General features: G+C 38.8%; 1 long non-coding RNA gene across 1 annotated transcript; it reads right to left on the reverse strand.

The window, feature by feature from the left end:
• Positions 1 to 506: 506 nt before the first annotated feature.
• LOC149667051 (uncharacterized) lies at positions 507 to 1,171 on the reverse strand. Its single transcript, XR_016368294.1, has 3 exons — positions 1,038 to 1,171; positions 706 to 858; positions 507 to 630 (listed from the first exon to the last, which is right to left on the reverse strand). It is a non-coding gene; the product is annotated as an uncharacterized LOC149667051 (long non-coding RNA).
• Positions 1,172 to 5,556: the final 4,385 nt, after the last annotated feature.

The following is a 5,556-nucleotide window of genomic DNA, read 5'->3' on the forward strand; positions in this document are numbered from 1 at the left end:
GTCAGCCAAGTGTTCAATTGCCCTCTGTGTTAAGGTTCTGTCAGGAAAGACGAAACTTGGGTCAGTGCACGACGTCGTGGCCTCGGAATTACTGATTTGAGCTTGGATGAGACAGTCTCATGCAAGATATGAGGATCTTTGTACTCGATTCAAGGATTTATTGGTTATTACATTGGCTTCACACATAGCCCAATAGATTACGCGCAACGCGAAGCAAGCGAATTTCAGCGGAATAAAAATCTGCCGAGAAGCTAAATAAATAAAATTATACGTGGTGTACGTAGTTCCAAGTTGGTTTATTTTGGCAATTAAAACTAAGTTTAAATACTTTTAAAAGCGTATTACATCTCATTACTTTATTTATCGTATTTTATTTATTTATTTTTATTTTATTTACTTTCAATAAATAAAATGGTATTGCAAAGTAAAGTTTTGAGGAAAACCGAAGGATAAAGAGACATTTAGAGTAGTGGTTTATATGTTTTTATTTCCCAATTAAACGTTATATTTTTTGTTGTTTAAATTTTTATGGCTACATTCAAATTTATGTAAAAAAGTCTTGGATTTCAAGTTTCTTCAGTATCGGAATATTCTTCGGCCCTAATTCGGTCACAGAAATATGCGAGAAATCTAGAAGAAAAGATTAAATTTTAAGTAAATAATTGTCATTAAATTTATTAATAAAAATATATTAATAAAAATTACTGTGTTGTATGACTTCCAATCTCGGAAAGCATGTAGTCACTACTCTCACTTAAAAGTAGAAGAAAATAAATTTCGTCTTCACCCATTGGAAATGCACTCTGAATCGTTTCTTTCGCTATCATTTTGGCTTGACAATAAAATATGCGCAACGACCTAAAATAAAAATCAAGTTTGCGAATTGTGCTTCTTTGTAAATGAAGTATAATATTTACTTTAGTGCCATATTTATGAGGTATAATGAAGCTTCACTAGAAGTATTGTAACCCTCAATCTAATAATTTAACTAAGGGAGAATCTCCCGAGGGCCATAAAAATGAATAAAGACAACTTACTTTAATAATCCAAAAATAGAAGAATATCTTCTGAACTTTATTGATGTAATCAATTTACTAAGGGATAAAGATCCCGCAAACTACTACGGTACTACAAATCTCGGTCTTTGGAGAGTTTAAATCAGAAAGGAGAGAACTGCTCTCGACCGAAGCCAACAGTAAACTGATTAGCCAAAACCAAATTATCCTAGATCACATGTGTGGGAGGGGGAGTGGCTTGTGACACGGAGGCTAGATATGCCCTGCCAGAACCAAGGAGTGGAAGCTCCAAGAATTCTGGCAGCCATGTTACATCCCCCCTCTTTAAGAACTTTTGTTTATAATACAAAAATATAGAACAATTTCAAGAGTGTTTGTTTCAAGTTAGGGTTACCCCGAAGAACCCTTAAAATCATTAGCAGGGGTATAGGTATTTTTAAGTTCGTTCACAAAATGTTTTTCACAGAAAAATGATTTTTTCTTCATTGGTGCTGCATGAGCTTCTGTTCAATCTTCATACCCGAAGGGCTTCCCTTTTACCGTGATATTAGTCTCTCCTTACGGAGGATCAAAGTATATGTGTAGTGGACGTCCTCCTTCGGTCATCTAAAATTAGATATTTAAGCCAGTCGACAGACTGGCTGATATATACGGGTCGTTCGAGTTTCCTGCCTTTGTACGGGCAAATTTTTGGAACGGGAGAGTAGATAATTTTGACGCCAGAAATGGCAGGCCTATGGCTTCAAGCGAATAACCGCCAATTGGATTTTAACCGTTTTTGCTGCAAACAGGACCCCTTCGCGTAAGGATTTTTGAGGTGCAGAAATGGCAACCCAACGGCTTCACGCGAATAAACGACAATTCGTTTTTAACCCTTGTGCTGCCACGAGCGTATAGGTTGCGTAGGTCATTCTCGAGGGTTGGCTCTATCTAGCTCTTATCATGGTGGGGGATCTTTTAACGACGTACTCGAGTTCAAAATTCTTGTAACTCCAAGGCATTGAGGTTAATATGCACGTATCTCCGTACTCTCTAGCGTATGTCACGGTGGGTGGTCAGAGGCTCGGTTGCCCCTCTTTTGAACGGGAGAGTAGATAAATGGCAACCCTACGGCTTCACGCGAATAAACGACAATTCGTTTTTAACCCTTGTGCTGCTAAAAGCAGCCACGAAAGTATTTCTGGGGTGCAGAAATGGCAACCCTACGGCTTCAAGCGGATAAACGACAATTAGTTTTTAACCCTTGTGCTGGTGGGGGATCAGAGGTTCGGTTAAGTCAGAAGAAAAAAAAACGTCTTGGATAGTTTACAACGATTCAAAAATAACTTATCGCGATAGGCTTTACCCAAATCTCAAGGATGTTTACCTTCTACTATTGAAAAAAAAATAAAACCTACTGTTTAAATAAAAACTTGCTTCCCATACATTATAAAAGTATTTTTAAATATCCATTCTGTTTGAAATTAATCATTTCATATTTCATTATCAGTAAGACCAAGCCTTTCAAGGAAGGGACACATATTATAAAAAAACCGTTTTTACAAACGGAAAAAACCTGATATATACTACATCGTTGATTTTGTGTCGCCACTCACTGTTCTTGTCACGGCTTCTAAGGGACAGATATTATAATTTATTCTAACCGTTTCATATAACACCACCATTTATTAAAGCGGTAACATTACGTCATGACAATTAATATCGCATGTCAGGACAGCATCAACTCTTAAAGCGGTAATATTACGTCATGACGATCAATTTCACATGTCACAGCTAAAATTGTTGATTCTTATCAGGGGCGTCAACTTCATTATCTTAACACATTTTCTTTACTTTTTATTTCGGCTGACATTTTTACCATAACTTCGTTGTTATGGCAAAAATTATTTATTTTTGGCTTCAAAAAATGTCAGCCGAAATAAAAAGTAAAGAAAATGTGTTAAGATAATGAAGTTGACGCCCCTGATAAGAATCAACAATTTTAGCTGTGACATGTGAAATTGATCGTCATGACGTAATATTACCGCTTTAAGAGTTGATGCTGTCCTGACATGCGATATTAATTGTCATGACGTAATGTTACCGCTTTAATAAATGGTGGTGTTATATGAAACGGTTAGAATAAATTATAATATCTGTCCCTTAGAAGCCGTGACAAGAACAGTGAGTGGCGACACAAAATCAACGATGTAGTATATATCAGGTTTTTTCCGTTTGTAAAAACGGTTTTTTTATAATATTAGTAATTCCTCTTATTTGCTTGGGAGATAAACTCCCATGGGAAGACAGAGATTGGCTCTCGGGTAAAACAGAAATATTCCCTTTTTAGATTCGGGACGTTATTATTATTAAGGTAAACTTGGACCTCATAAGGTGACCTTAACCTTTGATTATCAGGAGGTCGATAATAGATATCAACTTCATTACCTCCGGGCTGAACCGTCGCCCTCTTACATACCTCTCGTCGCCATCCCAATTTAAAAGGTTCTAAATAAATATCGGGTAATGTAGCCCTATTTAAACGAGGAGTTCTCATGGACTCCGATAACGTGGTCGAAGAACTATCAGACGCACGCATCGATTGGGATTTCGATTGAGGGATCTGTTCAGGGGTAGATATTTCCTCCGAAGGAGTAGAAACCGGTTCAGGAGGTACTATTTCTTCCGAAAAACCAGAAGAGAGAGAGTGGTTTAACGCCGGTTCCGAACTTCCGATACTGATTGTTCAGTAGACGTTGATTTGTGTTCCGGCGTTAGAATTTCTTCGGTAAAACTGGAAGTTGACTTGTGTAGCTCTGGTTCCTCGACTGATTTTTCATGATCAGACGGGAAAGCCTCCTCTGCCGCAGAAGGCGGACTATCGTTAGTGGGATGATTGAGCTGGAAAGCTCTCATATCATGATAGATATGGAGTAGGAGAGGAGGGTCTTCAAAAAGGGCCATGCCCGGCTCACTATCAGTGTCTGTAGGTTGATGTGAATCATCTGGGATAGCAGCAGAGATCGGTTGATCTGCTGCTTGATCTTCTAGAGTAGTTGATGTCGAGGTTTGAATTACATCTGGGATAGCAGGAATGATCGGGTGATTGACTTCCTGACCGTCCTGAGGCGGTGACGGTGAAGTAGAAGATGATGATAATTCAGATGACGTGGTTGAGGAAGTCTCCGTAAGAGGGTGGGTCGCGGTACCACCATTCGTTGAGGGACTAGACTCGGGATCATCTGCAACGTTCGATTGTGAAGTGGGGGCATTTCCGGCATTGTCGAAGACGGCTACATTAGTCCAGTAGAGTTTTGGATGCTCTAAGTTAACTTTCCCTATATTCTGCCCTGAGTTAGCATCTTCTAACTCGTAGACAACGGGAGAATGTTTTGCTACTATTTTAAAGGGACCTGCCCATTTAGGACTAAGCTTTTTCATAAGCAGACCTGTCGTACTTGATAAAGGATGTGTTTCCATCAATATTAATGTTCCTACCTCAAACTCAAGAGGGTCATGGCGGAGGTCATAGTATTTTTTCTGGTGTGCTTTAGGTAACTTAGACAATTCATTACTGAATGCTAATTGTTCCTTAAGAACCTTCAAAGCCTTACTACGACTGGGGTCATCAGGGTCCTGAATGGGTTCTTCAATGTCTAAATCCCAAGGGAGACGTGGCTCCCGCCCTAAATTCAAAAAGAAAGGGGATCTGCCCGTGGTCTCATGGGGTGCGGAATTTATAGCAAATTGAAGAAGTTCAAGGGATTCATCCCATCTATCATGGTGATTCCCCACATAGAATGATATTAACTCGCCTATTACTCTATTTACTCTTTCGGTGAGATTTCCCTTAGGTGTGTAGGGGGTTGTAAACTTTGGGTTTATTTTAAAAGCTCTGCACGTCTGCAGCCAAAGTTTCGAAGTAAACTGTACCCCTCTGTCACTAAGAATAGCTTTAGGAGCTCCCCACCTAGTAGACTTATAGGCTTGAACACAAGTTTTAGCTGTAATAGACTTAAGTGGAATCATCTCCACGAACTTCGTCATATAATCGACGAAGACTATTAAATACTTGTAATGGTGTCTACTTTGAGGGAAAGGCCCCATTATGTCGACGCAAATTTGGTCCCAAAGACTTGTCAATTCGGAGGGTTGCATTAGCCCTGGCTTCTTTCTATTCCTAGCTTTAAACTGTTGACATAATGTACAACCTCTAACGTAATCCTGAACATCTCTTACTATAGTGGGCCACCAATTTCTAAAAATTACTTTGCTCAGGGTTTTATCTTTGCCCCTATCAGCAGATAAAGGGTGATCATGCAATAATCGCATGGCTTCTAACCTTAACCGAGGTGGTAAATATATTTTCTCAGGTTGATTTCTATAAGGTCTTCGATAAAGAAGATTATTTTTCAGTTCAAACAATTTATGCCTAACAGGGTTTGGTTCTTGTAAGGAATTTAGTATAGGGGAAGCAAAAAGTTCTTCCCTTTGGGATTTTCTCACATCTTCCAATGTAAACACTGATTATAACACTCATTTTAAATAAACATTTTCATAG

This window comes from Phalangium opilio, unplaced genomic scaffold, assembly GCF_054372755.1.
Source record: "Phalangium opilio isolate 3A_F unplaced genomic scaffold, DU_Popi_V2 ptg000060l_1, whole genome shotgun sequence".
NCBI classification, from domain to species: domain Eukaryota; kingdom Metazoa; phylum Arthropoda; class Arachnida; order Opiliones; family Phalangiidae; genus Phalangium; species Phalangium opilio.